Source organism: Corvus kubaryi, unplaced genomic scaffold (assembly GCF_017639235.1).
Source record: "Corvus kubaryi isolate FWS band 111438036 unplaced genomic scaffold, C.kubaryi_AGA036_p1.0 37135, whole genome shotgun sequence".
Lineage (NCBI taxonomy): Eukaryota > Metazoa > Chordata > Aves > Passeriformes > Corvidae > Corvus > Corvus kubaryi.
In genome coordinates, this window is record NW_024581035.1 from 309,113 (window position 1) to 332,772 (window position 23,660).

Consider the following 23,660-nt stretch of genomic DNA (forward strand, 5'->3'; position numbering starts at 1 on the left):
CAAGATACATGTACTTAGTTTGGGTTGTAGCTAAAATGGGGAGGTATTCAGAAGGAGTGACTCTAAGTTCTGTGATTTTATTATAAAATAGTAATATTTAAAGTGTTATTTTCCTTTTCCGGCCAGTAATACCTGTCATCTCCACATTAAAAGTAGGGTTAGCTGGCAATATATTGTATTGGGCTAACCCTAGTTAGTGCTGTTGATGCTTCTTGCTTTCATGGGAACTGAGTCTTTCTGAGAAAGGAGAATCCTGTCAGGAGCCAGTGGCAGAGAGGAGGAATGTTGATAGCGACCTTGATAACATCAGTTTCATCACCTTTCCCTTGTGCAATTATCCTTGGTGTAAAGGCAAGTCCTGTGTAAATAACCTGTCGACCCTGCAGGCAGGAGAGGAAGAATTTGACAGGATCAGCTGCCGGGGTGAAAAACAAAGAGTTTTGGGCGAAACTCCGGACCTGGGTGGAAATGGTTTATTGCAAAATCAAGGCCAGGTTTCTCGCTGTTGTGTGTTTCTCCAGGAATTCAGTTGCACAATAACATGAGATGACCGCTTTTCCTTTCTTCTTGTTTGCTTGCCTCCCCCCAGCTACCGGCAGCGGGCGCAGAGGCTGTCGGAGATCCACAAGGACCAGCCTGGGCACCCTGTGAACCGGACTGTGTACTGGATCAATTACATCCTGCGCCACAACGGAGCCCAGCATCTACGTGCTGCTGTTTACAGCATCTCCCTGTTTCAGTATTTCTTACTGGATATTGCCTTGGTCCTACTAGTGGGTGCTGCCTTACTATACTATGTTTTGGCCAGGATGACAAAATTAATCTGCAAGCAGAGCAAACATCTCTGGTCAAATGACAAACATAGTGCTGTTAATGGACACTGCCAGAACGGGATCCCCAATGGCAAGTATAGAAGAAATGGCCACATTAAGCATGAAAAAAAGGTGAAATGAGCCAACAGCCCCATGTAAAGTAGTAACGAATCAGATCAGTAATCAAATTTTATCGCTGTAACTTAGTCTAACAACTACTTAAAACGTCAATAAGCAGTTCTAACACTCCCCTTCAGTATGTAATATTATGTGACAAAATTCTATGGAACTAAGAGCAGCCTTTAAAAAAAAAAAAAAAAAAAAAGGCAAGCACAACCTAAAATGGAAAATACTTTATTCTTAATACTGATGCAGAGAGGTTATTTTGGCACTAAAGTTTTTAGAAGCCTTAATTCTCTGAAGTTCTATACAATGACCATATTTATGAATTTTCAGTTTTTAAAAGGTCAATGTGTGTGTCCCAAATGCAGAGAGGTTTCCTTTTATTTGCAGAGGTGTTCTCCTTTTATTTTTTTATTCTTTTAATATTCTTTAGCTGAGAGAACTCTCTAGTGCTAGTTCTGTGTTTCCTTTGTTGAAGGTTCAACCTGTTGTGTAAGAATGCTGTTTAAAACATAAATTATTTCCCCCAGTCTTTTTGCAAGAAACAGCAAGTTGTGGACTGAGAACACAGACGTTAAAAAAAAAATCTTAATGAGCACTGAAGAAAAATGGCAAAAATATGTACTCGTTTTACTGATAAAGCTGCATGACTCTTCTGCTCGCTACCAGTACTTTAGAGAAAAGGGTCCTGAGCAAGTCTACAGTATGTCCTGATTTTAATTGAGACAAAATTTTGTCGCCTTTCTCTCCATACAGAATTTATGCCACAAAAATATTAGGGAGTCTTATTTCAGTTCCAAATACGGCTGTGTGGGAAGCAGGTTTACATAATTAAGAAAAATAAGTGAAACAACGGCAACAAAAAAAAAATCCAAAACCAACAACTTGCGAAAACCTAGCCCTGTGCTTAGTGCAGAATGTTTTGTAATGGCCCAGAGCTGTGCAGACTCAAACTGCTCCTTGGGGTTTGTTTAAAGGGAATGACCCCCACACAGCACTCCCCCTGTGTCCCCAGAGTTGAGTGTCTTTCCTGTTAATTCTCATTAAGTTCTTTCTGAGTCGCAATGTTGTAGATGTTCTCTTTCAATGGTTGTATCTGGAAAAACAGAAATATTACCTTCTATTAGTCTGGGCCATGCAATCCATGTTCCACGTAGTTGCCAATAGGAATTCCGCGCCGTGGGCGGTGTCCAGCTGTCCTGCCTGGGGCTGGTGGGATGTGTGGGGTGGGGCCTGGCCACCCGGTGTGCGGAGGTGGCCCTGAGTCCCCCTGCCTCCAACAATCTCCTTCAATCATTGTCGCCGACACGGGACGCTGGCGGTGGTGTGTGCTCTGAGGGCGGGAATGCCGGGCGTGGAATCATTGCTGCCCTGCTGAACCAAAGTTGGCAACTATGAGTTTTCTTTCCATGTCATTCTGTTTACTTGGAATTTGCACTACACACGTTGTGAGTCTACGCTTTATTTATTTGTAGTTCGAGGTCCCGTGGCTGAAAGAGAAAGGAGGGAAGCCCGTTTTGCCTTGTTGTCGCTCACTAACATGGGAGGAGTTGGGGTGATGACGGGATGCTGAGCTCATCTTCATACACAGTGATGCAAAATTTCACCACCATTCCATCAGGAACCTCGGTCCTACAGCAATAAATAACAGTGCAGATATGTTTCTAATACGTAGGGCAGCTACTTGTGCTGCTCTCTGAATACTTGAAGAAAAAAATGGTATTATAAATATAAGCCTCTTAGCTATACCTTTTTACAATCTTACAGCCCATGGCAACTACAGGAGCACACAGAGGTGATGAATGGTGGGATGGTGAGAAGACTTAGAGTGTATGAATGACTTGGTTTAAAATGTGGGGGTCTTTTGGCATTAAAAAAGGTACAAAAGCACTGACCGGATGATTAAGCATAATTTAATCTCCACTGTGATAAAACTTAAGCAATAAACATGGATTTAATAGAGAAATGCTGTTGTTGGAAGTATGTTTTTGTTCAATTGAATGCTGGTTGCCTCAAAGTACCCACCGTGTGCGTGTATATAAATGTGGTTGCTTATTAGGATACACAGAGTTTTTCTTCTCAGTATTTACCGTGGTGCATGATATGTATTTGAAATCAAAAATATTGCTATTTTTTGTGAGTGTAGATCGATTTCCTGTAGGAGCTTTGATTCAGTTGAAATGTAAAATGGTTAGTTAGACTTCTTAGTTAGGTTTCTTAATGAGATTTCAAATTTTTTGCAGTTGGTGGACATACCTGGCACAGTGGTTTTTGTTTTGTTGTTTTCCTGTACATGGTAAATGCATCACTTCAAAAGCAGGGCTGAAAGGTTTTTCACAGTCACGTTAGATGAGATGATGGATTTCTTGAGTAGTCTCTGTTGGTACAAACATGCTGCAATTCTTTTGCAAGAAGAGGCAGTTGCTGCGTTAATTGTATTGCCAAATTCCTGATGAGTCTGATCCACCTCATCTCTAGAAATACCTGTTGTGTTTCAACTTTCTTCTAAGTTCAAGCATGAGCTGTTACTGTGGTTATCTCAATCCCCTCTCTGCCACAGCAAGCAAATTGTTCCTGTGTTTCAGACACAGAATCTAGCAGTGATTGCTGTTGGTGCCCAGCCAGTGTTGAAATCAGCCAGATGGCTGAAGAAACATTTTAAAAAGTGTTTAAAAATATGTGTTTACCTCTGGACTGCATCCCAGTACTGGGTCTGAGGCTTTAGTCACCCCTCTGATCAATATTAGTTATCATGCACTGAACAGAGAAGACACCTAAAAGAAACTGAATTCATCTTCTAAGACAGTGCTCTGCCACTGGTTGGAAAATACCACAGTTGAGCCTTACTTGTCCTAATGATAATGACACCTTTTAAAAGTTACAAACCTGATTTATTTACAGATGTGTGTGCTTTCTCGAAAGCCAGCAAATGTTGAATGTCATTTCACTGTAAAATAACGAAACACACAATGTTTTGGATTCCTGGTAATGGAACAAAAATTGGATAGAAAAGATTATATTCCTCATATATTGAGGGGATGGAAGGTTAAACAGTATTTAGGGAAGTCTTGGAAATTCCTATTTTGCAATTTACTCTTAGAGTAGAGGATAGACTCAGCCACTTGTTTAGGTACATGGGGCTTATATTATTGAGGTACTACGCAGTAGTTAAGGAAATGAACAGATCAAGAGTACCAAACCTTCCTTGGGTTGTTACTGAGCTGATTTAGGAATTGCTCCTTAAAAGAACAGCATGGGCTGGGATTGAAGGATTCAAGTGTGTCAGATGGGTTTTTGAGGCACAAACACCAGCCTTCCACGGGGTTAGGAGCGCTGGTCTGTGCAAAACAGAAGCACTGACTTACAGAGCACAATTGCCCTGCTCAGAACGTTAATTGACTCTCTAATGTTGGTATAATTATATTTTAATGAAATAATGGGTGGAAGAACTGGTGGGGAATGGTTACTAAGGAAAGAAACAACAGAGACTCTGACTTTTGCAGATGAGCACCAAGATTTTTGGCAGCCAAATACTCTTAATGGAGGGAACACCTGTAGACACTTTTATTCCAGACTAAGAGACTAAAATAATCTCAATTTGTACATCTCTGTAATGATAGTAATGGAGACAGAGTGGTTTTACTGTGCACCTGTTCTTCTTGTTCCCCCCGTGATTCTGTCACATAGTGATCAAATTTTACCAGAGTTTTATATTATTATAAATGTTTTATTAGCTTCCTATGTATTTAAGAATCACTTAGGACAAGCTAACTGTCAAAATTTTAATTGAGTATCTACGGGTATAGCCTGTTAGGGAAAAAAAGTCTTGCTAGATGTCATAAAGCGGGGAGGTTACTTATGAGGAGTGTAGCTCACATACACATAAATATAGACAGTGCTCTCCTTTATAGAGAATCTTGAATTTTGGAAAACAAATGGGTAAAGCTGGGATTGGGAAATCCCAGAGGGCTGGAGGTGAAAATGAGATGTTCCTTTGGACATAAGGAAGAATTCCTTGTCCCATTACTCCTGACACAGTGTTGCACCGAGTGGGCTGTGCAGTGTAATGATTAACCTGGGAGAGATACAAGCAGCATTTTTTGTGTTTGTGTGTGCTGCTGTTACAGGACAATGCAGAATTAGAGCAGGTGTTTTAAACTAGAAGGGGCAAAGGTCAGGAGGATGCTTGGAATTAAGGGGCTGGTTGGACATGAGCTGCAGTTGGCATAGAAATGTTCAGCATCCTCATGGACGTCTCTCTGTTCTTTGTGCTCCCCAAAGCTCACCTGGTCATTTTCCAAGCTCACTGCAAAAAGATGCACTGAGTTCCTGTGACAGCCTGATGGGAAGAAGTTGTTCTCATTCCAAACACAAACAACTCGTTTGCGTCTTGAAATGAAGCAGCAGACACGTGATAATCTCACATAGAGGCTTTGAATAATTTCCCATCTTCTCCTCCTGTGAGATTTAGAGCAAGGATAAGAGTTTTCAGCTCCAGGAGATGCCCACTGAGGAAAACTTAATAGAGACAGCAAATAGATATGTAGAGAAAAGAGATTTCTATAAGGAATTAACACATTTGCCTGTATTTGTAAGATGCTCTCCTCTGTTGTGCCCTGTTTTTCTATGCTTTTATGCCTTTCTCTGAATGTTTCTGAATCTTCCCCTTTTGGTGCATCAGCCTTTCCCAGCAGCATTTTTACTCTGTGTAGTTTCTGAATGTGCCAGGTGTTGATTTGCCACTTTCCCAAAGCCCCCTTGGCATTTTCCTGCCCTCCTGGTTCTGCTTTCCAGGATAACTCACCTGGGGACCCTGTAACTCTGCCAGAAGCTGTTCCAATAGCTCCATCCCAGTTCTGGTATGGAAAGCTCCTGTGTATCCCTTATGTCCTGCCTCAGCTCTGTTGGCTCTCGGGTGGAGGCAGCCTCACCCCAGGGAATGTTTCCAAGCTGAGATTTAGTTTGGGCATTCGATTTCACTGCAGATAAGACCTTTCAACGCTTCAAGCCTCACCTATGAGCTTCTTGATGAAAGAAATGTTTATTTAGCTTTTCCTTTTTGTTGGTTTTGGCTCTGCAGCCTTTGGTCTGGGAAAAGGGGCCCTGTTGGGTCTTTTGGTGGTGCTGAGAAAAGCGTGACAAGGAGATGCATGAATTAAAATCTGCATTACTTTAATCAGAAAAAAATGCTACAGTTTGGTTTTTTAGATGAAGTGATAAGAACTTGGAGTGTGATTGATGGTTGGGTACAGCAAAGGGAACAGTTTTTTTCCTTGATCCCATTGCTCGTGTTACTCAGGTACAAGAGATTTATCCATTCTTTTTTAAGGACTCACTCCCGCTGGCCACTCCTCCTGCCGTGGACTGCAAATGGCTCCTTGTTTTTGCAGACTCATCTCCTTTTTGTGGAGCTGCACCACAAACCCGGTGAGAAGATCCAGGTTAAAAATAACCCCATGGGAATAAACCCGAGGTCATTCCCTGTTTGTTTGTCTCTTTCAGAGCGGCCTCACAAAGCAGACGGAGCAGTGAAGAAACCAGGGGGTAAGGAGTGACGTGTAATGAGGGGCAGGACTCTGAGAATCCATGCTTTTCCCAAAAAGGCAAACGAATCCACACCTGTGTGGGACACTTGGGATTCCTGAAAGATTCATTGGCTTCTTTAATTTTATTTTTCTTTGGGTTTTGTGTTCTAAGTGTACATTTAGTGGATGTAAAGAGAAGAGCATCTCAAGGTAACAGTAGGAAACATTCCAGCCTATCCATGGGAGCCTGATGAGATTGCTGTATGAAATTAAGGGGAAGGGGGGTATTTAAGAATAACTTTTATTTAAGAAGGTTAAAGTAACATTACAAGTAAAACAACTTTTTGGAAGTAACAAATTGTCATCGTTGATCAAATAATACAAGAGCAACTTTAGGACAGGTTATCATTCCCAGACCCATGACCAATTTCCTTGCTACTAGTTTCTTAGATCATTCCTGTATCTTCAGGAAATATTCCACAGACCCAAACCATTTCACCAGATGTGTTGTTATGGACAGTTTCTGGGCAGTCTTGCTTTCCCTGGGTGTGGGAGGAAAGGTTGGGAAAGCTGGAAACTCTTATTTGTGTCACAGGAGCCACCACATGTCCACCTGGGTGGCTTCCCTGGTGAGGGCACACAGAGTTGCTGTAGGAGAGAAGACACAGAGGGAATTCTTGAGGGTGAGGAAGGAAGGGCAAGTGTGTGACCTTCTCCTTTATTTATCCATCCTATGGCATGAGGAATGTGTTTGTGGAAGTTCTCAGGAGCTCATGTCCGGGCTGTCCCCCCATGGTGCTGGCTGTCCACTCTGCCTCATGCTCCTGCCGTGTCCTTGCACCTTTTCCAGGTCATTGCCCTCCCCAAAAGGTACCCCCTGTGGCCTTCCTCTGGCCAGGCTATTTCATGGTTCAGTCTTTAGTGCTCTCAGTTTTCCCCATTCTGCTCCGGGACAGGAAGGACTATTTCTACCACATGCTCGGTGACCGTGGGTGTTCTGTGTAGGGGCTCCTCATGGATGCCCTTCATCTCCTGCTCTCACATCCCTCCCTTCTGCTCCTGGCTGGGATGCAGGAGAAGGCAGGTGCCCTGGGCCGTGCAGGAGCCCTCAAGGTTGGGGTGCTGGGATGGGAGGTCCCTTTTCTCACACCACAACTGGGAACATGATCTATATCCCAGTATGGGAGAGGGGAATAAAGGAGCTGTGTGGGTGGCAACCAGAGGCCAGCTGTTCAGGCTAAGTTAAAATATCACTGTTGAGGCTGGAGGGATTTAAGCAGTGTGTAATTCTGGTCACTCTTTTAAGGCTGATTTCTCAAGCCTTTAGCCTACAAACTCAGTTTGAACTATATTTGAGGCTGAATTACCTGAACCACCATGACCTGTGTAAAATGTAGGCCAGGTTGTCACCCCTCTTCAGTGTCCATGGAAAGGCTGGGTGCCAAGGGAGAGTTCCTTCAGCCTCCCGTATCTGCATGGTTCAGAAACTTCCCGGTGGAGAACAATTGATTCTCAGGGGTGGAGCTGTGTGAGAGCACTGAGCAGTCCCTGCCCAGTGCAGGGCCATGGAAAGGTGTGTCAGGTGTGCTGTGAGAGTTTATCCATGGCAAGAGACCAGTCATGCAAGGCGAGCCAGTACAGTTCTTATTGACATTTTAGGGGCAGTTCAGTTGAGCTGAACACCAATATTCCTACAACTACTGGAGCATTGCTGCCCCCTCACTCTCCTCGCTGCCTTTATTTGCATTTTTTTCCTAATGCTTTGCTTCACTCTGTGAGAACTATGAAGACACAGCCACCTCCCAGAAAAATCCTTGCTCGGCGGGAATTCCCCTCCCCAGAGCATTATGTCCAGATGGCTTTGAATATCCCCAGGGAAGGAGACTTCCCAGCCCCTCTCTGGACAGGCTGCTCCAGCACTCAGTCGTTCGAGTGCTGCTCTTTGCTCTCTGCCTTGCTCTCGGTTTGTTGACACTGAAGGTATCAATTTCAGGGAAGGAGAGGCCAATTCCCAGCTCATTCAGTCCTGCCGACAGACAAAGGCTGGGAGGAGCTGTGGTTACACAGCAGAAAGGGCCTGGAAAGTGGTTTTAGCCAAAGAGTTATTCTGTGAGGCAAAAAGGGAAGGGTAGAAGTTGGCCAGGAGAATATGGACGTGTCCAAGCCCAGGTTGGATGAGGCTTGGAGCAACTTGGTCTAGTGGAAGGTGTCCCTGCCCCATGGCAGGGGTTGGAATCAGATGGGCTTTATAGTCTCTTCCCACCCAAACTGTTCAGTAGATCCATGATTCATTCTGTGATTTAGACTGGTAGCTTTCTGATTGTATTACAGGAAGAAAATGCTTCTTAGTTTCACCCTGGAGCTTGATAAACTTGCAGCCAGCCCCTCCTGCCTCCCATGCAGACTGGAAAACCCTTTCCACTTTACTTCTGGGCATTTCTGGGCTTGGAAATAGCCCTGTGTTTCCCAGCGTCACCTTTGCTTCTCTCTATCTGTTTCAAAGGATGGCTTTCCTCAGCAAATGTGCTATTTTGCTTTTAAATCGCATTTTAAAAGGCGTAAACCAAACCAAAATCTGCTGCTCAGCCTGACTGATGTTTGAGATCCCAAAATCCCAGTTTACGGCATTATTTGAAATTTACATTAATATGCGTTTCTGACTAGAAATAAGATGATTTTTGGTTTTTTGAGGGGTCGAGGCAGAATAACAAATGTATGCATCCCTGTACATGTGTCAGCATTCTACATCTGTGTCCACGTATCCATGTCCTCTGTGCCAGCCCTTTGGCACCTTGGGCTGCTTTTTCCCAGGTCTAGAAGCTGAAGCATCCCACTGAAGCTATTCCCGCAGCAGGGCTGCTTTTCCTGTAGGACAGCCTATTAGGCATCCACCGCTTTTTCCCCTTTTCATCTTTTTTTCCTCCTGTTTTCCAATCCGTCCCTTGTTCCCGCTGCAGTCCGTGGCTGGGGCTGCGCTGCCACCTGGCGTCGCGATCGCGGCAAGCCGGGAAGGAGCATCCCGCTCCTTGGGAAAAGTGTTTTTCTGCTGCCTCTTGCGGCTCTGCGACCTTCAAAAAACCCATATCAACAAACAAATACCCTCCCACCCCCCCAAAAAAAAGCAACAAAAGAAGGGAAGCACAGCGACATTGTCGGCATCTCCCAGAGAACTGGAGCTGCCTCCCTGGGAAGGGGTTTTATTGGATGTTCTGTGTTCTAGATTATAATTATTATTAGATAATGCAGTGGGATTTGAGCCCTTCTGCAGTATCCTTTTCCTTGTCCCCTTTCCTTGATATATATAATAATTCAAATGGAGTCTTCCACGTGTTGCCCTTCTCCCAAAGGATCCCTGAGGTTTAGGACATGTGTTTTCCCACGGATTTCCCCTATTTGCATCTCCTGGGTTGTGCAAGGCTCTGAGGGAAAAACCAGGCCTCCGCTGTCAGGAGCAAAAGTCACGGCCATTAATATGCCGGGCTTTGGGATTGAAGGCTGGGGAAAGAGAAGGGTAATATTTATTTTTCCTTAGGAGAATGGGAAATGGTGATTTTTTCACAAGGAATCTCCCTGGCAAATACTAATTGCAGGCTTGAACGGTGCCACCGCTGCCGAAGTGGAGGTTGGGGGACTAAATGACACAGGTGCAGCTCTGGGTGGATCCAGCCCTGTCCTGCCTTTCCTTCCCTCGGAGATGTGGATGTTGCAAGGAGCTGGATGGTGCTGAGTGCCGTCTGTAACTGAATACAAGGTGGGAGTGATTCAGGGATCGGGGAGAGGTTCCCGTTGGTGCCCCCAGCACAAAGGCAGGATTCAAGTGGAGCAGCCTCATCCCAGGGATGAAATTGCAGCCCCTGCATTGTCCCGAGGACGGGCCTTGTTTCCCTAATCTGCTGCTGCTCTGCAGCTTTAAATCTGAGGGAAAGAAAATCTGGATGTAAATGCAGCTGTGAAAGGAGTCAGTGATGGCAGGGAAATGTGATATAAAATTATAGCCAGGATGGGCAGGCAGGGATTTATTTTGGATGTGGGAGTAACGGCCATGCATGCGCACATAACCCCAAGGCACCAGTTTCTCTCGTCTCAGTCTTGCCAAACAAGGGTGACCTTAGGTAGGGATAATTTTAAAGTCTGCAGGGTCATGTCTTACCCCTTGATTCTGCTGCATCCTCTCTCTCAAAGGTGGGAATGTTTTTAAGCCCCTGGTTTTTTAATGGAGGAATTTCCCGCCTTCCTGGGTGGGAAATGAGCAAATTTTCTCCATACATTTTCCCTTTCAAGATTAGCATAGGTTATATGGAATAAATTACATAATCTGTTACTAAGTACTGGAGGATAGTTGCTAGTTCAAGATTTCAGTGTATTCCTTTCCTCAGTGTATCCCTAACTCAGGAAAGGTGCGAATGAGTCACAGAGCAGAAATCAGCGGATATCACAAATAATGTTGTTCCTGATGAATTAGCACCCTGGCCTCCTCAAGGCAACTTTGGAGGTTGCTCAGAGCATCCTTGGCATTGTTTAATGGCTTTGCTGTGACATCTGTCTTCAACCCAAATGGATTCTGCAATAGTTTAAAAAAGAAATTAAAAACCAAGTTAGTGCTTGAAAGGTTGAATAGGAATTCTGCTTGGCTTGACCTTGCTTCTCATGGGAATGATTCTTCTGAGATTTCTAATGCATTTCAATCCACAAATTGGGGGAAAGGCACTCCAGGTTTTATAGCTTGAGCACCTCAGGTATTTTTTCAGCAGCAGAGAGGAATCAGCCCCTCAGAGAAGTGAAGGGTTTGAAATCCAACTTCCTATTTCCATTTAAGCCATATACAATCCTGCCGTATCAGTGCAGTATATTGTGGGATGATTCCTGTGATTCCCCCCAGGACCCATTTGCTCCTGGTTTTGTTTGTAAATATGTGGTTTGTTCTAGCAATGCTTTTTGCTTCAGGCTTCATTTGTACAGTGGGATATTTACCTGTACCAGAGCGTGCTATTTGACTGCTTATATATAGGAACAATTATTGCAAAGGAGATGAAAACACATCCTGGGCATAGCCTGAAGCTCCAGGGGCTGGCTTCCAAGCGCAGCAGGATTTAGCTTGTTAGAAAAACTGCAAAGGCAGGAGCTGCAAAGCTTCAGGGCCATGGTGGCATCTGGGAGAGGATAGAACAGGTAGAGGAAACACAGGGGACCGGATTTTCCTGCTGCAGCTGCTTCCAGTGGAGGTATTCCCCAAATCCTCACCCTTCCAAAGTGAATCCAAATGTTTCAGGTGCAGGTACTGTCTGTGTATATTAAACCCCTGTTACAGGATGCTGGTTACCTGCAGTGACAGAGGGAGGTTTTAGAGCTTTTAGTAACTTTTGCATTGTCTGTTGATGTTTTAATAGGCTCCGGGCTGGAAGTTTAATCCGTAAAAAGGTGTGTCAGGTGGTTGGTGAATATAAATTGCGTAGGCCTGCGAGGCTGGAGGATGCACGAGGGAGACAGGGCTGTCTTCCATGTCGAGGAACCGGACTGTGAAATTAGGCACATGGGTTTGCAGCCTTGTCATTTTGCCTTGTGTTTCCTGGAGTTCCACTGCTGCGGACACGTCCGGTTTATGAAGATGCACAAAGAGGTAAGAAATCCCCTGTGGCACAGACAAAAAGCGTGGAAAAGTTACAGGGAGGAGATTAAAGAGTGCAGGAGCTGGTGTGGCTGGAGAAAAGCCTTGGAGAAATCCAGGTGTTATCCAAATTACACGGAAGGTAGTTCATCTTTTTCATCTTTAGGAAGGGCAAATATATGAAATATCCTACTCCAAGCCTTTTGATCTGTAGGTTGGAGAAGAGATGATACAAGACCCAAAGTTTTAAGTGAAGGGAGGCAAGGATAGCCCAGGTGGAATGATGCTGGGTAGGGATGAAGGACATGCTTCAGACGAGCCAAACTTGCCTTCCCCACGTAGGAAAATGTGACTTTCACAGGCTTTGAGCTTTGGTTCAGTATTAGCTGTAGATCAGAGTAAATGAGGTGTATAATAAACAGCGGTGCAGAGGGGCTGTGCTGGCTATTGCTTCGAGCTGGGAAAAGGCCTTTCTTACCCTGCTTGGCTGAAATCCTGGTGTCTTAAATCATTTTACCAGCCACAGGCTTGGGGAAAAATGATTTGTCAGAATTCCTGATTATAACAAAGAAGTAGAATAGACTGTGCTCCTCAATTACAGCAGTCATTCCAATCATTCTTCCTCCTGCACAAGGTGTATTGGGAAAGGCAGTTGGCACATAAATAAATCCAAACACAGCCCATAGATTTTGTGCTGCTCAAGGAAGGGGAGCCTGGGGGTGTTGGTGGCCGAGGGAACGGGGGAGTTTCGCCGTGGGAGATGACTTTCATCACATCCCCATTTACAAAGTGTTCTGCCACATCCTGGAGCCGGAGCAGATGGATTGTAAGGAAAAGGTTCATTTGCTTGGGATGGATGGCACTCTCAAAAGTAAAGCGCCGTCAGAGATTTTTATCTGCCACAGGTGCTGCCACAAGGCCTTCACGATGGATGGGGCGGGAGTTCCGAGCCGGAGAGCTTTGGCGGGTCTCCCACGATGACCGGAATTTCAGATATTGCAGCTATTTTCCTGTTGCTTTAGCGCATTCCACAGCCACTCCGTGCGTATCTGTGCTCCAGCGGGGTCTGGGGGCTTCACAGTCTGTTTGGGGCAGAGTACCTGATGGTTTTGGGGAGGAGTGGTTAAAACATCAGGAGGTGTGGACCTTTGTGGGGAAAATTTACATGCCTGAGCTCATATTTGCAGTTGTTTTTCCTGGAATAGGGGCTAAAAGCTTGTTTGTGAAAGATCATAAAATCCTGGAATGGTCTGGGTTAGAAGGGATTTTAACGTTCATTCAATTCCAACCCCCTGCCATGGTCAGGGACACCTTCCACTAGACCAGGTTGCTCCAAGCCCCATCCAGTGTGGCCTTGGAGCCCATAGCACTGATCAGTGCTGGGATTTTAGCTGTTTGACAGTCGGGATTGACACCTGGATAGTGCCATCAGTCCGTGGCTTTATTTGCAGAGAAATTAAGTGGCCAAAGCCCAAAGTCAAAGTTTGTGTACAGACGAGGGCAAATGTGCCCTGTGCACTGACCCACGGCTCATTCCCCAGCCTGCCACCATCCTCTGGAGTGTCACCGCAACCCTCCTGCTCCCTGGATCACTGCCTGCACAACAGAGCCACCTCTGATAGGGATAATAAACCCACGTGGAAGATCTGGGGATTTGCTGTCAGGCAGGAGGAGGGCGATGCCGATGCTGGCTGGTGAGAGCTGTACTTTCCGTCTGATTCCCGGCTCCCCGGAGGCAGCTGACAGAGCAGTGACAGAGAGATGACAGTCTGCCAAGGGCTCAGCGTGCCTGGAAGTGGGAACCACAGAGAGAGTGAGGGAGCCGGGCTGCAGGATGCTTCCCACTGCTCTCACTTCAGAGCCTGTTCGCTTGTCAAGGGCCCCACGGGGGATAATGAAACCCTGTCAAAGCATCCCCCTGGAATAAACGGGATGGGAGCGGGAGTGCCCTGACAGCAAACATCACTGCCCACGGCAAAAGCCTGCTGGATACTTCCATAAGTGCCCAGAGCGGCCCACAGGGCTGCACATCCTGGGGCGAAGCCTTGGTGTTGGCTTAGGGTAAACAGAAATTCCTCTACTTCCCAGTGCGTTATCCTCGTTAGTCAGGGGTCTTCCCTCTGAACTCGACAAGGGCAGTCACCATGAGATCACCGTCTAAATTCTGGATATTTTTCTGGAGATATCAGAACAGGACTAGTGGTTCTGAATTTGGCTTTTCCCTTCTTCCCTGTCTCTGAGGGAATTGGGAACAGTGTGGTGAACCTGTGAATTGGAGGTTCTGAACTGTGCGGATGGGACAGGGCCTAACCAGCCCCAGGGATGAGACCCAGGGCAAAAACAGGGAAGCAGCTGCCTCTGTTATTCCCTCTCTGCCCCATCCCTGGAAGTGTCCAAGGCTGGGTTGGATGGAGCCTGGAGCAACCTGGGATAGTGGAAGGTGTCCCTGCCCATGGTGGGGGTGGGAACAAGATGGTCTTGAAGGTCCCTTCCAACACAAACCATCCTGGGATTCCCTCTCTGAAGAGATTTTCTTTTAAGAGTGGCTGCACAAATGAGGAAAAGTAAGTTTTTTCCCCTTAATGTATAGTGATTTCTAGGAATATCCGTTTAGAAATCGCTATTTTGAAAAATAAATATTTACAGAAATTAGTAGCTTACAAATAGTTCCAAAACACAGAGTAATTGCAAAACAAAATTTATAAATATTTTCAAAATTAATTGCTGTTGCTTCCCAGTAGAGCAGATGGAAAAATTTCTGTTAAAATGTTCCTCCATTGCTCACTAAATATATTAAGAACTTATTCAAATCAAGGGATAATAAGGGCTTAACATAGGTTACTGGTTTTTCCCTTTTCCTGTGTGCCCTGAAGATTTAATCAGAATCAATCTTTACATTTGAATTCAATGCTAATGAAGTGTCATACTGAGTAAGCTGAGGGTTGTGCTGCAGAAAATGTGCCTGAAACCACAGGTTTTGACCAAATTGTTGAACTTTGGTGGAAAGAATGAATAACTGTTTGTGCATTGTCTGAAGCACCTTAATTATAAAACCCATGGATATATACAGTATTTAAATTCCCCCTGTTGTGAGGTTCCATTCGTGTGCTTTGTCCATCTTTGGAGCACTGTGTGGAAGATGATAGAGCCAGGAAGGAGCCATGGGAGCTGGGTTGGTGGCCAGCACCCTCCTGGGTGGCTGCAAAGTCCCCGCCATCAATAGACAATGGACCTGCTCAGGGAAGCAAATTCCCTTGTCATCGAGTGATTTTGTGGGAATTAGGGATTGAAACCCTTTCACCAGTTTGTTTATTTAATTATTCTGTGCAAAATGCTTTGATGTGCTTTCTCCAGGTTTTTGGGGAATGATCATCTGCATGGATGTGGTGCCCTAACAGTGAGAAGTGAAAAGAAAGGAAGCACAAGCATTGCCTAAACCTTGGTCTTTTACAGGCAGGGCTCTTGCTGTAGCATCCCTGGAGGTGTCCAAGGCCAGGCTGGATGGGGCCTGGAGCAAACTGGTCTATTGGAAGGTGTCCCTGCCTCATTTCCCTCGTTTCAGAATAGTTGTGTCCCTCCAGAGCCAGGACTTGTATTCCCCGTGGTCCCAAGTGTGTCTGTCTCCTTTAGAGCAGCGCTTCCCATTGCCTCGGGAGAAGTCCTGTCTCCTGGAGCTAATGGGATTGAAATTGCCTCTGTGCTCACAACAGAGAGCAGTGCTTTGTCTCCTCCAGGGACTCTCCTGCTTTGTTCCGGCTCATCCCATCCTGGGGATGGCTCAGACCTGGCAAGGCCACGGGCGTTATGTCCCTGTGGGGATTGTCTCTGCAGCCGGAGTGAGGGAGCAAAGCAGGTTAAATCTGCCAGCCCGTGACTCCAAGACTTAAATTAACAGAGGGATTTAAACAAGGAATATTCCTCATGCACTTATGCCTGCTGCAGAACTCATCATTCCATAGGGGAAAAAAACGATAGCGTGCAAAGACCCTGTCTTTACCTTGTGAGTGAAGGTTTCCCGTTCATCTCCCTCGCTTGCTATTTATTTCCACGTCCTCCTGGAGGGGCTGTTTTATCTGTAAAGGGAGAAAAAAATATTCAACGCGTTTCAAATAACCTCCATCAAATTAGAAGCTGAGTGGGAAGCGTTCCCACAAATGTCCCTTGGAATTCATAAAAGGCCGGACATCAAAAATGATGGAATTATTTAGGGTTTTATTTTCTCTGGCTGGAACAACATGAGATAAATCAGGGGAATGGCGCAATGTCTTCCGAGTGGCTGCATCCAAAGCTCTGGCAGTTTTGTGTGCGTCTGTACAGCAGAGCCTGTCTCCCTTTCCCTTTCATTCCCACGCGGATTGCTATCCCGGCGTGCTGGAGCGAAGGGGCTGATGTGTGCCGGGTAAACATTTACAGAACAAAGCACTACAGTGCTCCAACTCATTCCAAAACTGGCCCTGCCGCAGATTGCCATGAATGGGAATCATCTGCAGCCCGAGGGCATCAACTGGGAGCCAGCAGAGCTGCGGGACAGCATGTGGGGAGCCTGGCCCTGGAGAAGGGAAGAGAAGAGAAGTCACATGTCCAGCCCTATCCTGAGCTGTATTGTTTCATTCCTCCCTGTGAGGGTGCTGAGGCCCTGGAACAGGCTGCCCAGGGAAGCTGTGGCTGCCCCTGGATCCCTGGAAGTGTCCAAGGCCAGGTTGGACAGGGCTTGGAGCAACCTGGGCTAGTGGAAGGTGTCCCTGCCCATGGCAGGGGGTGGCACTGGATGGTGTTGAAGGTCCCTTCCAATCCAAACTATTCAAGGATTCTATGGTTTGGCATCAGCTTCCATCTGAAAACCCAAATGATCTCATGTGGGGTGTGAGGGGACCTCCTCAGGGTCTGCTCAGCAAAAGCCAAGGTAGCTGCTTCTATTCAGGGAAGAATCTACCCATCTCTCACAATATCGTCACGTCCAGCTGCTGTCCTGCAGGGATGGGAGGCTCTTCACTGTTGCCTTGGAATGGTGGTGCTCAGCTGCTCTCTGTCCCACACAGGTTACCTTTGCACCTCAGGAGCTCAGCCATTTGGTTTAGTCCCCGATTTGCTGGGCAATAGTTCAGTTATGTTCAGACCTTCGTAACTTTCCCAGTGCTGAAGCGTTACTATGGAATGTAGGCAATGCTGGATCTGTCAGTGGTGGAGGCTTTGGGACAAAAGCAGCTTTGGATAAGGTAAATCTGCACTGTGAAACCCCCAAACTGAGGGAACTCACTGAGAAATTCAGGGAGCTCTCTTTCAGATGTGCTTTATGAGGTGGCAGGATACAGAGGAACACGTCTGGTGACACCCTGCTCTCCCAGGCTCTGGCAAAGGCAGATGGTGTTTGGATCGGGGTGGGAAACGGGAGCCCCGGGGCTGCACGGATGCTGCTGTTCCAGCTGTAAATCTCCCGGTGCTTGTCTCCATCTGATTGCTCTTATGATTCATATGTACAGCTGAACTGTCAGCTCTTGGCTTCCTTCAGTAAGGAGGCTAAAATGGGGTTTGTTGTTTCCTTTCTGAGGGTGAAAGGCCTCAGATGATGCTAAAAAACCAGGTCGTGACATCTTTCTCACAGGAGGATGCCAGACACTGCACTTTTTTATTGCAGAGATATATAAAAGAAGAGATATATTAATTAATTAGAAGGAAAATAAATGTGCAAACCTCAATATTTTTTTTCCAGAAAATGATCTTTGTTTTCCAGAAGAGCTCCTGATTCAGGTAGGCATTAAACCATCCGCTGTGGCCCCAGCGGGTACGAGGGGGACGTGGCTCTGCCCAGCATCTCCTCTTTGCTCCCTGGCCATAGACAAGAATTAACACTGGGAATTGTGAGGGATGAGAGACAAATGACTTGACCACAGAGGAGAGGGAGGAGAAGGAACAGTACGAGTTCTTTGCTCAGCACCACCGTGTTGATCACTTATTAAATTACATCCATTGTGTGATTTGAAAGAACTCCTCCTTTTATCTCAACAGCCATCGGGATGGAAACAATAATAAAACTCTGCTGACAGGTGCCACAAAGGTCACTTTGTTTTCGGTGCCCCTCTTCAACTTCTGCTGGATCAGAGAGCAAACAAACCCGAGGAAGTTCTCACTGGGTGAGTGCCAGGAGAGGAGGAGTGTGGTAAATGCTGGTTGTGGTTTTGGCTAACTGCTGGAGGACAAAAGGGGAGGTTTAACAGCAGATTCTCGGTCTGCTCAGCCTGCAGGAGCCAGGAGCTGAGGCAGGGAGGGTGACTCAGAGTCTCAGTCTGCTCTGAGTCGCTGGGATTTATGAGGATTTGGGCAGACCTCTTGCCGGGGCAGGGCAGAAGTGATCACGGCACTGCCCCATCTCACCCTAGCGCTGATGTCAAAAGGCACTGCAGTGTTCCGGTAAAAAATGCAGTTTTGTGCGTATTTTGGGGTGTGAAGAGAGTTTCAGGGGGCTCTGTGGGGGTCCTGTTTTCCTCACACTGGCGAAGTGCCCATCACTGCCTGTCAGGAGGTGAGTAAAGAGCAGAACCACATCTGACACCAGCTCTGTAAACACTCTCCGTACCTGTGCAGCATCACTGGATAGTTTATCACAGCTTCTGACTCAGTACAAGACATTTTATAGTGAGATTAGCAGGTGGCCCTACAAGAGCAAAGCCTCCTACCTAGCACCACGTAATTAATCCATAAAAATTAAAGGCAGGTTCTCTCCTTGGCAGCTTTTAAGTATTCCAAGCGTTGCGGTGTCATAGGCTTTATGACAGCTTTGAGATTAAGGAATTAAAAAAAAAAAAAATTAAAACCTATATTCAGTAATTTAATTCTAATTAATTCATTATCCAAGAATCTTCTTTGCATTGCAGCTCCTAGCCATAATATTTCTCTGGCTTTCTTCCAGATTTTTTTTCCCCCAAGCTTTGCTGCTTTATTTGTGGGCAGGAAAGGAGTGCATAGATACAACTGTAGTCCTCAGGATGTATATTAATATTCTTTAACTATCTTAAAGTTCACCCATTTAATGCTGTATCATCCAGGAACAGCCTTTTGTTAAGCAAGTTTCAAGATTGTATGGCTTTCCTGCTTGTGGAATTTTTTTGAAAGGGCATTAAAAAGTTCTCTCTCTTCTCTAGCACAGCCCTGGAGAACTGACCTTCCCACTAGGAGCAATCTTTCAGCAGGAAACATTTGGGCACATTTTTTGTGCCCTTCAGGTTGATTTTGCTGAGAAGAGCTGCATGGTCTCCGAGCAGGAACAGATTGTTGCAGTTAACCTTAGGATGGGACTGGCTGCCAACATCTGTACGAGCAGTGTGTCAGTGATTCACAGATGCTGGGACGTGCAGTGGCTCTGCAGCCTGAGTGGTGTGGGTGGCTCATTGCTTTTGAGTGGGGAAGAGCCAGTTTTGGTCGCCTTTTGGGCCTTTTTGGCTCCAATAAGCACCTGGCTGTGCTCCTGTGCAGCACAAGGACAAGGGCATTGCTGGGTGTGAGGTTTGTCCCCAAGGGTGGCACGTGACCACCTGTAGCTGCGTAGTGATGGATTTTTGGGCCGGGTGGCAGGAGGTTTCTGAGGCTGGAGGGAGGTGAAAGTCCATAAACCAGCACATTTCACACCTGGAGAATGCAGAGGCTGCTCCTAGTAATATTTTAGGGCATGAACTGCCCATGGCAGCTCTGCCCTGCTCCCCTGGAACATTTATTTATTTTAGGAGTGTATAAATGCCACTCTCAGAACTCTCTGAGAGTCCCCCGGGTACTTTTAGCCCTCTCCCCTTTTCACAGGTCAGCAGGGGGAAAGCAGGTGGATGGCAGCACCTGAGAGCTTTATAATCCTGGAAACACTGCCCAGGGAGCCAATTCCCTAGGCTGGGATGGGAAAGTGTATTGTCTGCACCAGGGCTGGATGGTGGAAAAATACCTCTTTTGGGGGAGTGGGGTGGGGTTTGTTTTATTGTTTTCGCCTTTTTTAATGCATTTATACATTATGGGAAGTGATGTGTGTGAGTCAGGAGGGAAATGATCCAGCTCTGCACTGCCTGCAACTGCTGCCAAATAAATGAGCAAGGTGGCACTGTGGGGCTGCTCACCCGGGGTGCCCGATCGTGTCAGGGGCGGGAGAAGGTGCAGGGGGCTCTTTAGCTCTGCTTTTCTGCTTTGCTTACTGCTGCCACTCTCATCTTACATGAGATGGAGTTAAAATACCCAGTTCATTAAAAAAAAAAAAAAGGAAGGAAATGCATCTGAACCTGCATAAATTCAGTTAGGGCAGAAGACACAGTTCCTTGCTACTGAGAGTATTGAAGCTCTGAAAGGTGGGACACAAGAGTTACGGCCCCTTTGCATCAGCCTTCCTAGAGAGCTGAGCAGGCTTTACCAGGAGAGAGGCCCAGGGAAGGGGAGTGGAGGAAAAGTCCTCTTTTGGGGATGTTTTTGCCCTCTTTTCTTTCTGGTAGTCATGGGTACATTCCTGGTGGTTTCTCATTTTTAGGGGGCAGGGCTCTGGCCAGCCCAGAGAAGGGAGGGCAGTTTAAATACCTGAATTCAGGTGTGGTCCCTCCCTTGCCCACATCCACATGTCCGAGCAGCCACGGAGTCACCTCCATGTTTACTTGAGTGGGGATGCAGTGGGAGAGGGGCTTCCTCTCCAGTGCTGAGGGATTGTCAGACTGGATTGTCACCCTGTGCCCATCCGTAGTCGCAGATCAGCCGAGTACCTCAGCGATCCTGTCACTGTCACTGTGTGGGGAGAGGAGATTTTCCACAGAGGGAGACAGATGATACCTCATGCTCCAAACAAAGGCTGCCAGAGAAAAATCTGTGCGATACTCAGGCAGCTAAAATGAGCCATAGTATTTATTCCCAGAGCTCTGTCTTCCCTAAATATTGGATCTCTGTGAGTATCAAAGGGGCTTCCAACCAAAGCACCGTGCCTTTGACAGCAGTAAAAGACAGGTGCCCATGGATAACTCTTCCCCAATGTTTTTACAGCCAAGTAATCAATATATCACAACAGACACATTGCCTTTTATTTGCTGTTTGTACACCACCCAGGATCCTTGGATGTGGTGTTGACGCCAGCACAAGGATACAAGAGATGAGGGATCGATAGGAAATGCTTCTTCAGGTGTATTGATTACCCAGAAAGGGATGACAATAAATTTTTGTGTGTTCCCGCTCCATCTCTGAGCCTGTTAAAAGGAAAGAAATGCCCTGGTGTTCTTCTCTGTTTCTCTCTTCTAAAAAGCTGAAAAAAACCCCCAACATGGCAAGACCTTGGGGATGTTGGGTCTTCTTTTATTCTTTTAGACAGTGGGAAAATCTAATCTATTTCTTTTCTGACCTTTTGTCCTCTTTTCCCATCTTGGGAGCAGAGAAAACAAGGATGACAGCTAAAAGGGAAAGGATGCCAAAAGAGCAAAAAAACCCAAACCCCAACCCTTAGAAGAGAACTCCTGACATCATTCTATTAATCCAATCAGAATTTGGTTTAGTATTGAATTATTGAAAAACTGAATTGGATTACTTTTCATTGGTATGGAAAGTGGGAGTTGTGTTCCACAGGCTCCGTAGCACCGGGATTTAACCTTATTCCTGCAAACAGTCGAGACCTTGCCTTGGCCCAACTTTTCCCACTCCAAGTGCCGGGTGTGCTCAGCATATTTCAGAATTAGGCAGCCAGAAAGGCTGCCCCTCAAGGACACCCGTCCCTGGTTTATCTCCTGAGTTACGCTGAAGAAGCTGGAATTGTCTCCATCGGCAGGAGCCTCTCGCGTTTCAGGGAAGCTCCGTGAGAAGTGAAGGATGTGAGTGAAACAAGTGGAATATTCCAGCTTGATACCTGGAATTAAATGTAGTTATTGTAGCTAATCTTGGGAGGCGTAGTGGGGGGTTGGTGCTGGAAAAACTAACCGCCTGTGAGAAGTTCGAGAGCTCCAGGGCATCATCCCCTGGGAAGTGCAGATCCCTGAGCCACAGCGAGCTGGCAGGGGCCGCCCGCTGTGTTTCATGACAAATCCAGCGACAGGATCCTGAGGATTTGCTGGTGATTACTCTCCTCACGTTCCTTAAGATCGTTCTCCCCCCCCAGGGCAGGCGGGAAACCCTGGTTTAAGTCACCCTCCGGCCCTGTGTGAAACCGCTCGGAGGGACAGCTGGGAACAGCCAGGTATGGCTTTGAAGGGGGGTGGGGCGGGGAAGAGGGAGAAAGTATGGATATGAAAGAGCCAGAAATTCCCACTCTCCCGGGGTGACAAGCCTTATCTGAGGAGAGCAGCAGCATGAAGGAGCCAGAAACCTGATTTAAGATCACTCTGCCCCCCTACCCCCAACTTCAGACTCACCCAAACTAACCAAACAAAAAACTGGAGCTCAGACACAAAATGCACCTGCAAGTTCATGAGTTTCCTATTTATGACCTAAGTTCTCTGTTCCCCAGGCATTCCCTGAAATCATCTTTGCAGAGGGCAGATTTCCTTCTGGTAGCCGATACTGCTAGCTTGGAAGATTATTAAGACACAATTGGGAAAAAGGATCTCAAAATAATGCCACCATCAGTGCTGCCAGGGCTTTTTTTTTTGCTTTTGTTTTGCTGGGTGTTTTTGAGGAACAGCCTTTTGCTGTAACATTGTTTCATGGGGTTTCTTTGCTTATTTTGCCTTTTTTCCAAGTGATTTACGAACGTCTCCGTCACCGTTTCATCCCTTCTGAAAAAGCTTTGTTTTTGTGAAGAGGCTGCAGCACGTCAGAGTAAAGTGCAAATACCCACTTCAAGGCTCTAACAAGTTCTGTGCCTCTAAGAGCCTTTGATTCCTGCATTTAATTATGTCACATTGGATTAGAATAATCCTATTCCTCCTTGTTTCTCCAACTCAGTTTTCCATACTTGTCTTGCACTTAATTAAAAGTGCCTCCTTCACTGCAGGGCTGGTAGGGAAATGAAGGCTGACACACTGGGGAACTTTGCATCTGGAGGCATCTTATTTTTAATCTCTCATATAGACATTTATTTATCCCACTTTTCATTCTTCCCTTGCCTAAAGAAATACTGAGCGCAAGGTTACTTTGTGAATTTGCTGTTAAACAGTTGCAAGATATTTAGAGGTGCAAGGAAAGGAGAAGTTGAATAGTGTGCTAATTTCTAGCTAAATTTGGCTAAACCTTACCTAATGTCTTGGCAAAGCTTTCCCCACCTCCCCTTTTTCTTTTAATAGTAGCATTTGGACTTGATGATCTTAAAGGTCTCTTCCAACCTTAATGATTCTCTGATTCCATGCTTTTCTCATAGTGATGAATTTGGGTTTTTACCCACCAACACGAAATGCTGGGAGGAGACGAAGCAAAGCAAATATGCTTTTGGCACTATATATATATGATTGTATATAGGATTTAATTTTGACTTGGCAGTTGCTTTGAGGCACAATACCTGATTTTGAGGTCTGTGTTATTCATCTCTAACTTTTCTGGTAACTTTCTGCTCCAGCGGTTGAGAAAATTTGTTAGAATTTCCCGAGCACTTGCTCTTCTTTCCAGCCCTGACCGCCTTATTTCAGCTTTGCTCCGTGCAGCTCTATTCAGCAGAGCGGGTTT

General features: G+C 46.0%; 1 long non-coding RNA gene across 5 annotated transcripts in view; it reads left to right on the forward strand.

Moving 5' to 3' along the window:
- The first annotated feature begins 14 nt into the window (after nt 1-14).
- The window catches only part of LOC121661322, a 30,004-nt gene continuing 6,358 nt past the window's right edge, over nt 15-23,660 (forward strand). The window contains exons 1-3 of one of the 5 annotated variants that reach the window (XR_006014917.1): nt 15-13,106; nt 17,776-17,813; nt 18,072-18,196. This is a non-coding gene — a long non-coding RNA (uncharacterized LOC121661322). Of the gene's footprint in view, nt 13,107-17,775; nt 18,197-23,660 lie in introns of all 5 variants that reach the window. The other 4 variants (XR_006014914.1, XR_006014916.1, XR_006014915.1 and 1 more) reach the window with 4 other exon arrangements.